Genomic DNA, 20,529 nt, shown 5'->3' on the forward strand with positions numbered 1-20,529 from the left:
GGCAAAAGTCTTACCAGACAGTACATATAAATCAAACAGTACATATAAATCAGACAGTACATATAAATCAAACAGTACATATAAATCAGACAGTACATATAAATCAAACAGTACATAAAAATCAGACAGTACATATAAATCAAACAGTACATATAAATCAGACAGTACATATAAATCAAACAGTACATATAAATCAGACAGTACATATAAATCAAACAGTACATATAAATCAAACAGGTTTATAAAAAAATAGACACATGTCACGCCCTGGTCTTAGTATTTTGTGTTTATATATTTATTTGGTCAGGCCAGGGTGTGACATGGGTTTATTTTGTTGTGTATTTTTGTATTGGGGTTTTAGTAGGCATTGGGATTGCGGCTGAGTAGGGGTTTCTAGCATAGGCTATGGCTGCCTGAGGCGGTTCTCAATCAGAGTCAGGTGATTCTCGTTGTCTCTGATTGGGAACCATATTTAGGTAGCCTAGGTTTCACTGTGTGTTTTGTGGGTGATTGTTCCTGTCTCTGTGTTTGTTGTCACAAGATAGGCTGTATAGGTTTTCACGTTTCGTTTGTTGTTTTGTAGATTTAGTTATTTCATGTATCGTTCATTTTTTCATTAAAACCTCTTAGAGCTCCCCATCTCGGATCCGGGATCGTGACTACGGCTCAAGCTCATTACCATAACGCCCAATGCGAAAAAATATTCCTATAAATATTTAACCTCCACACATTAACAAGTCCAATAGCTCAAATGAAAGATAAACATCTTGTTAATCTACCCAGCAAGTCAGATTTCTAAAATGTTTTACGGCGAAAACATAGCACATATTTATATTAGATCACCACCGAAACAAAAGGCAAGCGGCGGCCATTTTGTCCCAGAAAAAATCAAATTTAAAAGTAGGATTAAAAAATACATAATTCATTAACCTTTTGAAAATCTTCATCAGATGACAGTAATAGTACATGTTACACAGTACATTTAATTTTTTTTCAATAATATGCCATTTATATCCATAAATCTCGGTTGACGACATTTCAAAAAAAATAAATGCTACTCAAATGTCCGGAGAAATGATGATAGCTCCAACAGATAACGTCAGATAACAAGCAATAAACATGACTAAATATACATGTTCTACATATATTTACAAAGATACACTTCTTCTTAATGCAACCACTGTATTACATTTATTTTTAACGTTACAGACATCGTTCACTGGGCTATACTATGAGTCGGCGCTCAGATATTAGCAGTATGTCTCCTCTACGTTTGGAGTCCACAGAAACCCCAAATAACCACATAAATATTCCCTTACCTTTGATGTTCTTCCATCAGAAGACGTAGAAGGAGTCATACTTACCCAATACATCGTTTGGTTTCACGTTGTGTATCCCTGTATTATCATATGCTAACAGCTTCAGTTGAAATGTGTCAAAAATGACTTCTGGTCCAGCACTCTTGCGCATCAAAACTTCCAATTTACATATTATATGTCGATTAAACTGGTCAAACGATGTGCAAAATCGAGCTTCATGATGTTTTTAGCATGTAGAACAAAGAGCAACGCTAACAGACAAACCGGATTCAAATGCTGGATCATGGAAAAAGACGTACTCCAAATCGGCCGCGCGCAATAGTGTGCATGATTTTCAGAGGGACACGAGCAATTTCGCCCGCCAAACGTGCAGGGCTCGTGGGATTCTCACAATGAACGTGCCATTTGAAAGCAGACATCGCGCTGAACAGATAGAGACTGTTCGTGGATCGGTAGCTGCCTGGGAAGGGTGGGGGCCATGACGTCAAAGTTGACCCAACTTTTCTCTTCACAAGAGAGAGTTTGGGAGAAAGGCTGCCCTGAGAGTTCTGCTTTACATACAGACATAATTTAAACGGTTTTAGAAACTTTAAAGTGTTTTCTATTCAATAATAATCTTTATATGCATATATTAGCAATTTTGGGAAAAAATATTTTCAGTTTACTATGGGCACGCACTTTCTCCAACCGGGGCAGTATAGAGCCCTAGGCTTAAGTAGAACATGAGTAACCACCACGCCGCATTTTGGTCCGCTCTTCTGTCAACAGACGAACGCCGTTACAACACAAATAAATACAAGAGCATGTTTCAGTTTAATACAATACACAAAAAACAAGATATATATTTATCAATCATGGCTGTTAAGGCCAAAAATACTTTTGACCATCTTGAATGGCCTTTTCTATTGAAAACTTTGGAAACTTCCAACTTTCCAGCTGGATTAATAAATGTCATAAAAATGTTGTTTAAATATCCTAAAGCAAAAATATACACAAAACAATACATTATCTAATGTAGCAGGGATGTCCCCTCTCCTCCCTCCTGTTTGCCCTGGCAATTGAACCACCCACAGAAATAATTAGACCCAAACTCAACAGGTATCAGTATTGGTAAAAATGAATATAAACTAAACTTATTTGCAGATGATCTCCTGATTGTATCTGACCAATATTGAAAACGCAATGCCCCCTTTTGCATTTGCTGTGTTCTTCAGACTTTGCACATTGGTTGAGTAGGTATCCACTTTAGCAGGAGCACTGCCAATTATTTATTTACCAGTTAACAGAGGGAATCTCCTCACAAACAATTTCTCATATAGTAGTGGCCAACTCTTTCTGCTGTCTGGTGTTGAGGGCCGCCATGTTCCTACAGTTGAATTGTGGACACACAAAGTGTGTGTGCGTGCGTGTGCGTGTGCGTGCGTGCGTGTGCGTGTGTGTGTGTGTGTGTGTGTGTGTGTGTGTGTGTGTGTGTGTGTGTGTGTGTGTGTGTGTGTGTGTGTGTGTGTGTGTGTGTGTGTGTGTGTGTGTGTGTGTGTGTGTGTGTGTGTGTGTGTGTGTGTGTGTGTGCATTTGTGTGATGTGTGGTAGGAAAACATTTCAGTGGAAGAGTTGTAAATCTGACTTTATTTTCCGTAGATGAACTACTTATTGAGGAAACTCTTTGAAAATAAGAATATGTTCTTAACTGACTTGCCTGGTTAAATAAAGGTAAAATAAAAATAAATAAAATTGAGGAAACTCATTGAGAAAACATTGAGGATTTGCACGTCCCCCCTCCTTATATAATGGCCTTGGACCCCGGCCCAATCCTGGTTCTTTCTTCCCTGTTGCTAGGGCGTGTAATGCACTTTCAGAGTTCCAGGATGCCTGACACATGCAATTATTGTCCTAACAGTCTAATCAGCTGATGGTATTACTTGGGGACTAGGACGTTTAGGTTCCAGGTCAGAGGAGAGGATGTGGGGAAGTGTTCTGAAGTCTCAGCTTTTACCTCTTCGTTCTCTGAGGCCCCATCAGGAGTCAGTCCATAAGGAAGGGCTGAGTCCCAAATGTCAGAATCACTCACTGAGAAAACAAAAGGGATTTAACTAAGCAGCAAACACATGTTTAATGACCTACTTGGGTTAGGGGAAGTGTTCCTAATTGGGTTAGGGTTAGTGTTAGGGTTAGGATTAAGGGTTGAGCCAGAGTGTAGACATGAAGCTAGAGAAGCTGATGATTTGATGACATCATAGGTGGACACAAAGAGAGAGGTGGTTTGTCAATTCCTCCACAACATGTAGCTGATTGATTCAGTGATTACAAGGTAAGAGAACACAGAATTGTACCTTTGTCCTGGTGGTCGTGCTGCCTGTATCTCTGATGACAGTTTGACCGACTAGTGTCTCCCACACAGAGACACAATACGCTACTACTGTTGTAAGTTGGTGGTCTCCATGACTACTGCAGTGCCCTTCCATCCTAGCCCAATCCTTTTATAGGAGTCGAGGGTCACTCTCTCGGAAACTACACGACAATCAACTGCACCTAATCTCCCAGAGTCCCAGCAGATAAAGTAGCCTCTCAATTTTCCAGTACACAGCACAAGCTCTCTTCACTTTATCTCTCATCTGCTATCTTCCCGGGCGGTTTCGGTATATTGGTATATGGGGCTGGAAGGGAGGCTGATAGGTAGACTAGAAAGATGAAAAAAGCTCTCAACATCTTTACAAGGCTCAGTGGGCTGATTGGACATGGTCAGTTACCCTGAGATATGAGCAGTTCGTGATGAGAGGAGAGGACATTACATGAATATTAGACTTCAAAATGTGGGAGGAAACAAACTGTTCTTCTTCTCCTCCTCCTCTTCATCACCTCATTAAATTATTATGGATCTATGGATGAAAGAATAGAGGAGACAATAGGAAAGGATGGATAGATGGAGGGAGGGAAAGAGAGTGTCCTCTACCATTGTTCTGGTTGACTTGAGAGAAAGGTCATTCAATGAAACCAGAATACTAAGCAATGCACAGAATTGAAGAGTTGCTTTTTTTTCAGTAGGTAGCAACAACAACAACAAAAATAATCATTCCAACATTGAAAGGAAAATCCAGAATGTAGTATAGTAGTAGCCTGGTAGTAGCTGGGTAACAGCAACTCTAAGTAAAACCTACTCAGGGATTTATTCAATCTCATATTTCGTTTCTGGTTATCGAATGAAGTAAGATAACAGTCTTATTGTGACACTACTTCTGGCAGATACTTCATTAGATTCTATTTCCACAGTTTTAATTCTGTCTCGTTAACTTTCAGCTTGAAGACGCAATTAATCACCGCTACAGGACTGTGCTTTCAAACAAAGGCCCGCTCATAACTTTCAGGACATTAGACATTAATTCCACTGCTCCCTTTTTTTTATCTTGGTAGGAGTGGAAGTTTCATCCACTTAAAAAAATTAAGCTTAGTTGTAATAGATCTGCTGACTTCAATCAGGATATCAACCTGGCCCTGCACACCAGGGATGGAGAGTAGAAAACCATTAGGCTTCTAAACACCATCTGGAACTCCAGATGAGGCATAATGCTTTCAATTCAACTCAATAAGATGCTTTTCCCCTTGTCTGTTCTGGCTAAACCCTTAAGTCCTCCAGACTTCAGAGTCTGGAAAGGCTCTTTTGATGTTGTCGCCACGATACGTTGATAATGAAGTGGGCTGTGTTTTTACTGGTTGGTTTTCCTCTGTGTCTTTCTCACTTAAACACCCCACAGGCACAGCCACACACAGCCCCCCGGTCGCCACCGTCTTCCATGACAACGGTTGGTTTTCCTCTGTGTCTTTCTCACTTAAACACCCCACAGGCACAGCCACACACAGCCCCCCGATCGCCACCGTCTTCCATGACAACGGTTGGATTTCCTCTGTATCTTTCTCACTTAAACACCCCACAGGCACAGCCACACACAGCCCCCCGGTCGCCACCGTCTTCCATGACAACGGTTGGTTTTCCTCTGTATCTTTCTCACTTAAACACCCCACAGGCACAGCCACACACAGCCCCCCGATCGCCACCGTCTTCCATGACAACGGTTGGATTTCCTCTGTGTCTTTCTCACTTAAACACCCCACAGGCACAGCCACACACAGCCCCACGATCGCCACCGTCTTCCATGACAACGGTTGGATTTCCTCTGTGTCTTTCTCACTTAAACACCCCACAGGCACAGCCACACACAGCCCCACGATCGCCACCGTCTTCCATGACAACGGTTGGTTTTCCTCTGTGTCTTTCTCACTTAAACACCCCACAGGCACAGCCACACACAGCCCCACGATCGCCACCGTCTTCCATGACAACGGTTGGATTTTCAAATCCAAACAAGAAGAGGTTTCAACCTCCCAGGAATGTTTTTGTTGTTGTTGAGAGAAACAATCAAAAACACTCGCACAATTTCTGAATTGAATGAATACTGTATTTACAACAGAGCCCTGTCCAGACCAGTGTGTCACAGCACTGTGAGTCACATGACTTGCGTCAGCCAGGTTAGCTTTTCCTGACCTCTCAATAGGAAGAGACTTGACACAATGGGACTGCCAGTTATGTATTTTACCATACAATGCCCACAATAACACTGAGGTTAGTCAGTGTAATGATGGCAATGTACCCATCTAGTCAGAATAATGATGATAATGTACCCATCTAGTTAGAATAATGATGGCAATGTACCCATCTAGTCAGAATAATGATGATAATGTACCCATCTAGTCAGAATAATGATGGCAATGTACCCATCTAGTCAGAATAATGATGGCAATGTACCCATCTAGTCAGAATAATGATGATAATGTACCCATCTAGTCAGAATAATGATGGCAATGTACCCATCTAGTCAGAATAATGATGATAATGTACCCATCTAGTCAGAATAATGATGGCAATGTACCCATCTAGTCAGAATAATGATGGCAATGTACCCATCTAGTCAGAATAATGATGATAATGTACCCATCTAGTCAGAATAATGATGATAATGTACCCATCTAGTCAGAATAATGATGGCAATGTACCCATCTAGTCAGAATAATGATGGCAATGTACCCATCTAGTCAGAATAATGATGGCAATGTACCCATCTAGTCAGAATAATGATGGCAATGTACCCATCTAGTCAGAATAATGATGGCAATGTACCCATCTAGTCAGAATAATGATGGCAATGTACCCATCTAGTCAGAATAATGATGGCAATGTACCCATCTAGTCAGAATAATGATGGCAATGTACCCATCTAGTCAGAATAATGATGATAATGTCCCCATCTAGTCAGAATAATGATGATAATGTCTGGTTGCGCTCTAGCCATCTAGTCAGAATAACGATGATAATGTCTGGTTGCGCTCTAGCCATCTAGTCAGAATAATGATGATAATGTCTGGTTGCGCTCTAGCCATCTAGTCAGAATAACGATGATAATGTCTGGTTGCGCTCTAGCCATCTAGTCAGAATAACGATGATAATGTCTGGTTGCGCTCTAGCCATCTAGTCAGAATAATGATGCTAATGTCTGGTTACTCTCTACCCATCTAGTCAGAATAATGATGATAATGTCTGGTTACTCTCTACCCATCTAGTCAGAATAATGATGATAATGTCTGGTTGCGCTCTAGCCATCTAGTCAGAATAACGATGATAATGTCTGGTTGCGCTCTAGCCATCTAGTCAGAATAATGATGATAATGTCTGGTTGCGCTCTAGCCATCTAGTCAGAATAATGATGATAATGTCTGGTTACTCTCTACCCATCTAGTCAGAATAATGATGATAATGTCTGGTTGCGCTCTAGCCCTCTAGTCAGAATAACGATGATAATGTCTGGTTACTCTCTACCCATCTAGTCAGAATAATGATGATAATGTTCCCATCTAGTCAGAATAATGATGATAATGTCTGGTTACTCTCTATCCATCTAGTCAGAATAATGATGCTAATGTCTGGTTACTCTCTATCCATCTAGTCAGAATAATGATGATAATGTTCCCATCTAGTCAGAATAATGATGATAATGTCTGGTTACTCTCTACCCATCTAGTCAGAATATTGATGATAATGTCTGGTTGCGCTCTAGCCATCTAGTCAGAATAATGATGATAATGTACCCATCTAGTCAGAATAATGATGGCAATGTACCCATCTAGTCAGAATAATGGTGGCAATGTACCCATATAGTCAGAATAATGATGATAATGTACCCATCTAGTCAGAATAATGATGATAATGTCTGGTTACTCTCTACCCGTCTAGTCAGAAGAATGATGATAATGTCTGGTTACTCTCTACCCATCTAGTCAGAATAATGATGATAATGTCTGGTTACTCTCTACCCATCTAGTCAGAATAATGATGATAATGTCTGGTTACTCTCTACCCGTCTAGTCAGAATAATGATGATAATGTCTGGTTACTCTCTATCCATCTAGTCAGAATAATGATGATAATGTCTGGTTACTCTCTACCCGTCTAGTCAGAATAATGATGATAATGTCTGGTTACTCTCTACCCGTCTAGTCAGAATAATGGGCGGAAATAGTCTGAAATATGGGTGGCAGGTAGCCTAGTGGTGAGAGCATTGCTCTTTACCCATTTTGTCAGAATAATGAGGATAATGTCTGGTTACTCTCTACCCATTTTGTCAGAATAATGAGGTTAATGTCTAAAAGTCTCAGTAGTTTTCAAGCGCTCCATCAAATATTGGATTTTTTTCATATGTTTTGATGTTTTCGTAAATACAAATATGAAAGAAAAAATATTGAAACGAATTATGGAAGTTTGTTTCACTCATTGTTTGTCAGATCCTATGGTCCCTGGAGCCCTATGGTCCCTGGAGCCCTATGGTCCCTGGAGCCCTATGGTCCCTGGAGCCCTATGGTCCCTGGAGCCCTATGGTCCCTGGAGCCCTATGGTCCCTGGAGCCTTATGATCCCTGGAGCCCTATGGACCCTGGAGCCCTATGGACCCTGGAGCCCTATGGACCCTGGAGCCCTATGGACCCTGGAGCCCTATGGTCCCTGGAGCCTTATGGTCCCTGGAGCCTTATGGTCCCTGGAGCCTTATGGTCCCTGGAGCCTTATGGTCCCTGGAGCCTTATGGTCCCTGGAGCCCTATGGACCCTGGAGCCCTATGGACCCTGGAGCCCTATGGTCCCTGGAGCCCTATGGTCCCTGGAGCCCTATGGACCCTGGTCAACTGTAGTGCACTATATAGAGAATAGGATACCATTTGGGACACATCCATGGTGTGGATTTATTGGAACCCGTTGTTGATGAATTAATCAGATCAACACATTATTACATGTATCTGATCTCTCTCCTCTATGCAGATGAGATGTGAAGACGTTCCATTTGTTTTATTATTTATCTGTTTGGTGAAGTGAGTCCTGCAGACACAAATCAAACCTACACACCCTTGGATTGTAAGCACCCACAATCTCTCCATGAGGTACCGTAAAACATAAATAAATCAGATTCCTGTCTTTCTTCAAGGCTCCATTGCGTTCAGGAAATCTAATTCGGAACATAATCTGCTCCTAAATAGAGCAAATTAATTTAATCGTCTGGCACTTTGTGAATTTACGAGGACCTTGTGATGCGTTTAGGACTGTGTGTGTGTCTGGGTTGAACACTAAAGCGGAAAAAGCATTTGGATGTTCTGAAAGCCAGCATTGGTCAGTACAAATCTTTGAGGAAGAGAAAGTGTGTGTGTGTGTTTTCCAAGATAAGTTTGGACACACCTGCTCATTTATTTTTACTAATTTTCTACATTGTAGAAAACCAAAAAAGTGTTAAACAAATAAAAATCTAGTTCATATTTGAGATTCTTCAAAGTAGCCACCCTTTGCGTTGATGACAGCTTTGCACACTCTTGGCATTCTCTCAAGCAGCTTCATGAGGTAGTCACCTGGAATGCATTTCAATTAACAGGTGTGCCTTGTTAAAAGTACATGTGTGAAATTGATTTCCTTCTTAATGCGTTTGAGCCAATCAGTTGTGTTGTGAAAGGGTAAGATTGGTATACAGCCTACTCCAGCCAAACTCAGATGACTCTGGGCCAATTATGCTCTGCCCTATGGGACACCCAAACACAGCTGGATGTGATACAGCCTGGATTTGAACCAGGTACTGTAGTGACATCTCTTGCACTGAGGTGCAGTGCCTTAGACCACTGCGCTGGCACATAAACAGTCCATCATTACTTTAAGACATGAAGGTCAGTCAATACGTACAATTTAAAGAATTTTGAAAGTTTCTTCAAGTGCAGTCACAAAAACCATCCAACGCTATGATGAAACTGGCTCTCACGAGGAAAGGATTATCTGCTGCAGAGGATAAGTTCATTCGAGTTACCAACCTCAGAAATTGCAGCCCAAATGAATGCTTCACAGAGTTCAAGTAACAGACACATCTCAACATCAACTGTTCAGAGGAGACTGCGTGAATCAGGCCTTCATGGTCAAATTGCTACAAAGAAACCACTACTAAAGGACACCAATAATAAGAAGAGACTTGCTTGGGCCAAGAAATACGACCAATGGACATTAGACCGGTGGAAATCTGTCCTTTGGTCTGATGAGTCCAAATTTGAGATTTTGGGTTCCAACCGCTGTGTCTATGTGAGACGCAGAGTAGGTGAACGGATGATCTCCGCATGTGTGGTTCCCACCGTGAAGCATGGAGGAGGTGTTGGGGTGCTTTGCTGGTGACACTGTCTGTGATTTATTTAGAATTCAAGGCACACTTAACCAGCATGGCTACCACAGTATTCTGCAACGATATGCCATCCCATCTGGTTTGGGCTCAGTGGGACTATTATTTGTTTTTCAACAGGACAATGACCCAACATCCTCCAGGCTGTGTAAGGGCTAGTTGACCAAGAAGGAGAGTGATGGAGTGCTGGATCAGATGACCTGGCCTCCACAATCACCCGACCTCATCCCAATTGAGATGGTTTGGGATGAGTTGGACTGCAGAGTGAAGGAAAAGCAGCCAACAAGTGCTCAGTATATGTGGGAACTACTTCAAGACTGTTGGAAAAGCTTTCCATGTGAAGCTGGTTGAGAGAATGCCAAGAGTGTGCAAAGATGTCATCAAGGCAAAGGGTGGCTACTTTGAAGTATCTAAAACACATGATTCCATATGTGTTATTTCATAGTTTTGATGTCTTCACTATTATTCCACATTGAGGCATGAAAGAAAAACAGCAACACTAAGCTTGATTATTTTAAAATAGATTATCAATATAGTTATTCTTTTTTTAACAGTATCTGCTGGTATCATTTTCATTAAATAATCATTACTAGAACAAATTATTATACTGTACAATAATATATGCATGTATTTGAATTGGAGTCAAAATAATGTAAATTTCTGTCACGTTCTGACCTTTATTTCCTGTGTTTTGTATTTAGTTGGTATGGTCAGGGCGTGAGTTGGGTGGGCAGTCTATGTTTGTTTTTCTATGTTTTGGGTATTTCTATGTTTCAGCCTAGTATGGTTCTCAATCAGAGTCAGGTGTCATTAGTTGTCTCTGATTGAGAATCATACTTAGGTAGCCTGGGTATCACTGTGTGTTTGTGGGTGATTGTTCCTATCTCTGTGATTGCACCAGATAGGACTGTTTTGAGTTTTCACATTTATTGTTTTTTTGTAGTCAGTTGTTCATGTGTACCTTAACGTATTAAAAAGAACCATGGACACTTACCACGCCGCGTATTGGTCCTCTGATCCGTTTCGCCTCTCCTCTTCGGAAGAAGAGGAGGAAATTCATTACAATTTCAGTGCAGTGATGAACCGTCAACAACAAATCCTTAAAAAGAAAAACATTAAAGATAGATCTGTTTGATTGGACAAGATACATGACATGAAAGAAAATTTGAGTCATTGAAATTCAGCTGTCAGGAGCCGGTTACCGACGTCTCCATAGCCAGGTGTAACAATCTCATCTGTTGAGAGATGCAGCACATACAGCACAACCACCAATCACAGCACAACCACCAATCACAGCACAACCACCAATCACAGCACAACCACCAATCACAGCACAACCACCAATCACAGCACAACCACCAATCACAGCACAACCATCAATCACAGCACAACCACCAATCACAGCACAACCATCAATCACAGCACAACCATCAATCACAGCACAACCACCAATCACAGCACAACCACCAATCACAGCACAACCACCAATCACAGCACTACAAGCGCTACAGCACAACCACCAATCACAGCACAACCACCAATCACAGCACAACCACCAATCACAGCACAACCACCAATCACAGCACTACAAGCGCTACAGCACAACCACCAATCACATCACTACAAGCGCCACAGCACAACCACCAATCACAGCACTACAAGAGCTACAGCACAACCACCAATCACATCACTACAAGCGCCACAGCACAACCACCAATCACAGCACTACAATCGCTACAGCACAACCACCAATCACAGCACTACAAGCGCTACAGCACAACCACCAATCACAGCACTACAAGAGCTACAGCACAACCACCAATCACATCACTACAAGTGCTACAGCACAACCACCAATCACAGCACTACAAGAGCTACAGCACAACCACCAATCACAGCACTACAAGAGCTACAGCACAACCACCAATCACATCACTACAAGTGCTACAGCACAACCACCAATCACAGCACTACAAGCGCTACAGCACAACCACCAATCACAGCACTACAAGCGCTACAGCACAACCACCAATCACAGCACTACAAGCGCTACAGCACAACCACCAATCACAGCACTACAAGCGCCACAGCACAACCACCAATCACAGCACTACAAGCGCCATTCCAGCTACAAGAGTCATTTACAACATTAACAACACTATATTTCTGATCAATTTCCTGTTATTTTAATGGACCAAAAAAAAGTGTTTTTCTTTCAAAACCAAGGACATATTTTAAAGTGACCCCAACCTTTTGAACGGTAGTGTGTATGAATTAACCATTGATTACTATGGATCACATGGATTTTCTGCATCGACTGGTTGGGTTGGTGTGTATTCAGTTATACTAAGAATGACAGCTGGGGTCTGTTCTGTACAGAACAGTCAGGCATCATAACACTGAATGTATATACAGTGCATTCATAAAGTATTCAGACCACTTGACTTTTTCCACATTTTGTGACGTTACAACCTTTCTCAAAATGTCTAAAATTATTTGTATTTTTAATAGATTTGGAGAAAAAAAATTAAAAGCCTGTTTTTGCTTTGTCCTTATGGGGTACTGTGTGTAGATTGATGAGGGAAAAAACTATGTAATCTGTTTTAGTATAAAGCTGTAATGTAAAGAAAAATTGCAAAAAGTCAAGGGGTCTGAATACTTTACGAATAAACTGTACTGCATATGTATATACTGGATTCTAGTCAAGGCTCATCCTATATAACTACTGCTGTACACACCTTTTATATTCATATACTGTCCACACTGTCTAACAGAGGTGGGACCAAGTCACTATTATTCGAGTCACTAGCAAGTCTCAAGTCACAAGGTCTGAGACTCAAGTAAAAAGAAATAAAATAAAATTTGATACATGCATTGGACTTGTTCAACTACAAATCTTTGTCTATTTATTGAGGCTACCTGACAGCCCCTTTTCATTATTTTGTCTATAACACATTTGGAATATGGAATAATACATTTTAACCATAAATTAAAAATGCAAGCGTCATAGGTAAATATGATTAAATTCAAGCAATTTTGACACACCAAAAGACCAGTAGTTAGGCCTGTGCTAGTCATTGTTAATGGATGGCAATCTTCTCTCCCTACAGTGGTTCACAAACTTTTACATCTTTTAAAACCTGTGACCCCTAAAAAGCAGGCTTTCAAAGTTTGCGACTCCCGCGCACTGCACATGCACAATTGTTGCGCAAATGTAGCCTATCATTGCAGCCATGATGCATTTTCAAAACCAAGATACAGAAATACACTGCATTTTACACTTTCATTTGGAGCTGAAAGTCCTTTATATTTTCTGCCAATATAATTTAGAGATGTCACTTCTCTGGAGTCCAGAACAAGCACAATCACACGGCCTAGGATAGGGTGGAAAGCATGGTCTGTCTGCACTGCGCACAATCACTTTGGAGAGCCGCTTGCCCACAGAATCTTAAGGCAGTGCGATGTTACTGCTATCTTAAGACATATGTGAGGCGGCCTATTAGAACCCGGCGGATGTCGAGCCAGTCATCAACAATCAACAATGTAGGTTTGAATACAAATGGGTCGGATTTTCATTTTTCCATAGCACCATCAGCTGCCACAGCACCACCAGGTCAGGTCTAACAGGCTGCTACAGCACCACCAGGTCAGGTATAACAGGCTTCTACAGCACCACCAGGTCAGGTCTAACAGGCTGCTACAGCACCACCAGGTCAGGTCTAACAGGCTGCTACAGCACCACCAGGTCAGGTCTAACAGGCTGCTACAGCACCACCAGGTCAGGTATAACAGGCTGCCACAGCACCACCAGGTCAGGTCTAGCAGGCTGCCACAGCACCACCAGGCTGCCACAGCACCACCAGGTCAGGTCTAACAGGCTGCTACAGCACCACCAGGTCAGGTCTAACAGGCTGCTACATCACCAGCAGGTCAGGTCTAACAGGCTGCTACAGCACCACCAGGTCAGGTCTAACAGGCTGCTACAACACCACCAGGTCAGGTCTAGCAGGCTGCTAGAGCACCACCAGGTCAAAAATATGATGTGATTTGATGTCCACAACAGGCTGCCACAGCATGTGCAAGGTCTCAACAGGGCGTTACTGGACTGAATGTAGTTATTTTGTTCCCAAGATAACTTTCATATGTAACATTAAGTATGGAAATACATTAACAATACATTATACATGACACAACATTATACATTTAGTGTCAATACTTAATGGAAACAACTACATACAGTGAGGGGAAAAAGCATTTGATCCCCTGCTGATGTTGTACATTTGCGCACTGACCAAGAAATGATCAGTCTATAATTTTAATGGTAGGTTTATTTGAACAGTGAGAGACAGAATAACAACAACAAAATGTCAAAAATGTTGTAAATTGATTTGCATTTTCATGAGGGAAATAAAGTATTTGACCCCCTCTCAATCAGAAATATTTCTGGCTCCCAGAAATATACAGATAACGAGCTGAGATTAGGAGCACACTCTTAAAGGGAATGGTCCTAATCTCAGTGTGTTGCATGTATAAAAGACACCTGTCCACAGAAGCAATCAATCAATCAGATTGCAAACTCTCCACCTTGGCCAAGAGCAAAGAGCTCTCCAAGGATGTCAGGGACAAGATTGTAGACCTACACAAGGATGGAATGGTCTACAAGACCATCGCCAAGCAGCTTGGTGAGAAGGTGACGACAGTTGGTGCAATTATTCGCAAATGGAAGAAACACGAAAGAACTGTCAATCTCCCTCGGCCTGGGGCTCCATGCAAGATCTCACCTCGTGGAGTTGCAATGATCATGAGAACGGTGAGGAATCAGCCCAGAACTACACGGGAGGATCTTGCCAATGATCTCAAGGCAGCTGGGACCATAGTCACCAAGAAAACAATTGGTAACACACTACGCCGTGAAGTGCTGAAATCCTGCAGCGCCCGCAAGGTCCCCCTGCTCAAGAAAGCACATATACATGCCCGTCTGAAGTTTGCCAATGAACATCTGAATGATTCAAAGGACAACTAGGTGAAAGTGTTGTGGTCAGATGAGACCAAAATGGAGCTCTTTGGCATCGACTCAACTCGCCGTGTTTGGAGGAGGAGGAATGCTGCCTATGACCCCAAGAACACCATCCCCACCGTCAAACATGGAGGTGGAAACATTATGCTTTGGGGGTGTTTTTCTGCTAAGGGGACAGGACAACTTCACAGCATCAAAGGGACGATGGACGGGGCCATGTACCGTCAAATCTTGGGTGAGAACATCCTTCCCTCAGCCAGGGCATTGAAAATGCGTCGTGGATGGGTATTCCAGCACAACTGTCATGTTTTGTCTTATATTGTCTTGTCATTATGCTTTCCCTTCTGTTCGTTTCCCCCTGCTGGTCTTATTAGGTTCGTTCCCTTTTTCTATCCCTCTCTCTCCCCCTCCCTCTCTTCTCCTCTCTCTATCATTCCGTTCCTGCTCCCAGCTGTTCCTCATTCTCCTAACTCACTCATTTAGTCTTTTCACACCTGTCCCCTATTTTGTCCTCTGATTTGAGTCCCTATTTCTCCCCTTGTTTTCCGCTTCTGTCCTTGTCGGATCCTTATATGATGTTCGCTGTGCTGTGTCATTGTCTCGCCCTGTCGTGTCTTGTCTCCTTCAGATGCTGCGTGTGAGCAGGTGTCTAAGTCTGCTACGGTCGGTGCCTTCCCGAGGCAACCTGCAGTTAATGGTCGAGTCTCCAGTCTGTCCTCGTCACTACGAGTGGATTTTAGTTTTTTCATGTTTTGTTTTCTTCTTATATTGTCCAGGAGTATACTTTTGCCAGTTACTGGAATAAAGACTCTGTTTTCGCTAAGTCGCTTTTGGGTCCTCATTCACCTGCATAACAACAACAATGACCCAAAACATACAGCCAAGGCAAGAAAGGAGTGGCTCAAGAAGAAGCACATTAAGGTCCTGGAGTGGCCTAGCCAGTCTCCAGACCTTAATCCCATAGAAAATCTGTGGAGGGAGCTGAGGGTTCGAGTTGCCAAACGTCAGCCTCGAAACCTTAATGACTTGGAGAAGATCTGCAAAGAGGAGTGGGACAAAATCCCTCCTGAGATGTGTGCAAACCTGGTGGCCAACTACAGGAAACGTTGGCAATCACAGAGGTCAGACAAGAGTTTTGCCACCAAGTACTAAATCATGTTTTGCAGAGGGGTCAAATACTTATTTCCCTCATTATAATGCAAATACATTTATAACATTTTTTGACATGTGTTTTTCTGGATTTTTTTGTTGTTATTCTGTCTCACTGTTCAAATAAACCTACCATTAAAATTATAGACTGATCATTTCTTTGTCAGTGGGCAAACGTACAAAATCAGCAGGGGATCAAATACTTTTTTCCCCCTCACTTTATGTACACAGATGTATACAGTAGCAAGTACCTGCAGAAGCTAGGACACTGTAGCAAGGGGTTGCCCCGACAACGTTACTATAAATCAGCCATGCAGAGACAACAGGTGTAAAATTATAATGGCTTCATTTATTATTCTATCAATGTTTCATGGACCTTCTGATGAGGCGAGGCCACTGGGGTTGAAACAATGTTCCCAAATAATGTACCACATGGACTGCTAAGAATGTACTACTGGGCAATGTTGCTAAGTACAAACAGCATGCAGCTATTCATTGGATATTCCACAAAAAAAAATCGAACTGTTTGAAGAAATTCAAAAGCCTATAGAAGCTACAACCTCTGGGAGCCTTCAGGTCTCAAGGAACGCAATACAATGACAGTAAACAACACATACTGTACCAAGCAATCATAAATCACACACACACACACACACACACACACACACGCACGCGCACACACACACACACACACACACACACACACACACAGCACACACACACACACACACACACACACACACACACACACACACACACACACACACACACACACACACACACACACACACACACACACACACACACACACACACACACACACACACACACACACACACACACACACACACACACACACACAATCTGTATGTGATAAATGAAACATGCCATGCTGATTAGCTATGCTGTAGTGTCCAGTATGATGGCTAACATGCTGGTCGCTAGGCTACCAGCAACCCCTTGTCACTAGGCTAGCAGTAACACCCTGGTTGCTAGGCTAGCAGTAACACCCTGGTTGCTAGGCTAGCAGTGACACCCTGGTTGCTAGGCTAGCAGTAACACCCTGGTCACTAGGCTAGCAGTAACACCCTGGTTGCTAGGCTAGCAGTAACACCCTGTAAAACCCTGGTCACTAGCCTAGAAATAACAGCTGGGAGATCCAGGTTTCTTTGTTCTGGTGGAGCTGATGTGCTGTAAACACAGTCTTCTCTGTGATCTGATGGCAAGTGTGTGTGTGTGTGTGTGTGTGCGTGTGCGTGTGTGTGTGTGTGTGTGTGCGTGTGCGTGTGCGTGTGCGTGTGCGTGTGCGTGTGCGTGTGCGTGTGCGTGTGCGTGTGCGTGTGCGTGCGTGCGTGCGTGCGTGCGTGTGTGTGTGTGTGTGTGTGCTGTAAAGATGACAGTTCCTGTGTACTTTATGTTGATTAGTATTCTCAGCACTGTGACACACTCCACATCTTCAACGCTGCAGCATTCTGGATGCTCCTTCATTTCACAGACCATCTGATTGCTATAAAATGATTTCATTAAGACTCCTACTGTACGTCTTTGCTTCTAACGAGAATAGGAGGCTAGTCTGAATGTGAAAACCTTTTGGCCGCAAACACACACCTCATTCTACTACACTACACTTCTCTCTACTCGTCTGACTTTTCACCAGAACAGCCTGAACATTTCAGCAATGCGACCTTCGCCCATTTCATTGCTATTACATCGTTTTGGCAGGACCTCTACTGTTAGCACCACAGCAAAGCCTTTCAGAGGCTTGTCTGTAGCAGATAGTTGCTGTCAGATGCCCATGTATTGGAAAACATTAGAATGGTGTGAGACTAGACCAGTGAGACATGCAGGCTGAACGGAAACCCTGAATTAGCATTCTGGCAGTGGTGGAGAGAAAATACACAGACATTATTGTCACACCATGGCTCTGGGATAAGGATGTCTGGTGTCGTGACGGCCATCGCCTCACTACTCGTTTCTGTTCCTCTTTGAGGGAGCAGTGAGGGGGACTAGTGGTGTTAAATGATCCTAAACAAGGACAAGAAAACAACAGCTTTATGAAGGCGATTTAGAAAAAAAGACATGAGATATTTATTCACCTCCCCACAGCTCCCTTCACACTCCCCACAGCTCCATTCACACTTCCCACAACTCCAGAATGTTTGTGTTTAAACTCATTCTGTGTCTAGAGGACTGTTCTCTATAACAACAGATAGACAGTCAAATTGGAAATCAGAGGGAGGGAGCAAGGGAAAAAGATGGGTGTGAGTTAGACAGCAAGGAAAGGTGGGAGGATGGAGGATGGAGGGAAAAAAGGGAAGGGATGGAGGGAGAATGGAGGGAATAACAGGGATAGGGATGGAGGGGGAGAGGATGGAGGGAATAGCAGGGGTAGGAATGGGGGGAGGGAGGATGGAGGGAATAACAGGGATAGGGATGGAGGGAGGATGGAGGGAATAGCAGGGGTAGGGATGGAGGGAATAAAGGGAAGGGATGGAGGGAGGATGGAGGGAATAGCAGGGGTAGGGATGGAGGGGGAGAGGATGGAGGGAATAGCAGGGGTAGGAATGGGGGGAGGGAGGATGGAGGGAATAACAGGGGTAGGGATGGAGGGAGGGAGGATGGAGGGAATAACAGGGGTAGGGATGGAGGGAGGGAGGATGGAGGGAATAGCAGGTGTAGGAATGGGGGAGGGAGGATGGAGGGAATAACAGGGATAGGGATGGAAGGAGGGAGGATGGAGGGAATAGCAGGGGTAGGGATGGAGGGAGGGAGGATGGAGGGAATAACAGGGGTAGGGATGGAGGGAATAACAGGGGTAGGGATGGAGGGAGGGAGGATGGAGGGAATAACAGGGGTAGGAATGGAGGGAGGGAGGATGGAGGGAATAGCAGGGGTGGGGATGGAGGGAGGGAGGGAGGATGGAGGGAATAACAGGGGTATGGATGGAGGGAGGGAGGATGGAGGGAATAACAGGGGTAGGGATGGAGGGAATAACAGGGGTAGGGATGGAGGGAATAACAGGGGTAGGGATGGAGGGAATAACGGGTAGGGATGGAGAGAGGGAAGATGGAGGGAACAGCAGGGATAGTGAACGAGGGAGGATGGAGGGAATAGCAGGGATAGGGAGGGAGGATGGAGGGAATAACTGGGGAGAGGGAGGAAGGATGGAGGGAATAACTGGGGGAGGGAGGGAGGATGGAGGGAATAGCAGGGATAGGGAGGGAGGGATAATGGAGGGAATAACTGGGGGAGGGAGGAAGGATGGAGGGAATAACTGGGGGGAGGGGGAAGGAGGGAAGAAGGGTAGAAAGGAGGGACATGGGTGGCAAACATGCACAAATACTCTCTCTCACACACAGATACACATGCACACATGCACACATGCACACATCACGCGGGGAGATTAGTAGCTAGTGGGCCATGTTGTATTGACATCTACCTGGGTCAGTTTAGCTGTGTGTTTCTTTCTATCACAGTTTTAATCCCCAACCAGATTTCACAGTTTGAATTGGGGGGGGGGGGGGGGGGTAAATTTAGACATTAACTCCGAATGATTAAGGTCCTAATGGGTTAAATGTTAAGGGGTCAAGGTTTGAGAGAGGGTTAAAACAAAAAAAACGAGTGCCTAGTACTGGGATTAAACACGGGACCCTTGGAGCTGGAGCTCGTGGGATTACAAGGATCACCTCTGCATGGGTCGCTGCGTTAGAGTAGAGATGAATAGGAAACCACTGGAGCGTGGCTCAAAACAAGCAATTACAGAGCAAGAGGAGAGGAAAGAACACGGGACCCTCGGAGCCGGAGCTCGCGGATTACGCCCATCCACCATACCCATCCACAAACCTACTTGATGGTAATAGCGCTCACCGTTGCCCCTAGAGGACGGTTTTGAAGGCTTCTCCTGACAAGCCTGGGGACCTGGACGAACGTCGAATATCACCTTGGTTTTCAAGTGAACTGACTGTAATCCCACAGTGTTTGGACATGATAACTAGGACTCCATCCTCCTGTTTGTCTCTCTCTCTCTCTCTGTGTGTGTGTGTGTGTGTGTGTGTGTGTGTGTGCGTGCGTGCGTGCGTGCGTGCGTGCGTGCATGCATGCGTGCGTGCGTGCGTGTGTGTGTGTGTGTGTGTGTGTGTGTGTGTGTGTGTGTGTGTGCGTGCATGCGTGTGTTCGTGTGTGTGTGTGTGTGTGTGCGTGCGTGCGTGTGTTCGTGTGTGTGTGTGTGTTCGTGTGTGCGTGTGTGTGTGTGTGTGTGTGTGTGTGTGTGTGTGTGTGTGTGTGTGTGTGTGTGTGTGTGTGTGT

The 20,529-nt window shown here is 43.7% G+C and overlaps 1 long non-coding RNA gene across 1 annotated transcript; it reads right to left on the reverse strand.

Moving 5' to 3' along the window:
- Positions 1–2,955: 2,955 nt before the first annotated feature.
- Positions 2,956–11,355, reverse strand: LOC124002568. The gene is made up of 3 exons (XR_006833073.1): positions 11,261–11,355; positions 11,053–11,157; positions 2,956–3,386 (listed from the first exon to the last, which is right to left on the reverse strand). It is a non-coding gene; the product is annotated as an uncharacterized LOC124002568 (long non-coding RNA).
- Between the last annotated feature and the right edge of the window lie 9,174 nt (positions 11,356–20,529).

The sequence above is a fragment of the Oncorhynchus gorbuscha genome, linkage group LG18 (genome assembly GCF_021184085.1).
Source record: "Oncorhynchus gorbuscha isolate QuinsamMale2020 ecotype Even-year linkage group LG18, OgorEven_v1.0, whole genome shotgun sequence".
Classification (NCBI taxonomy): Eukaryota; Metazoa; Chordata; class Actinopteri; order Salmoniformes; family Salmonidae; genus Oncorhynchus; species Oncorhynchus gorbuscha.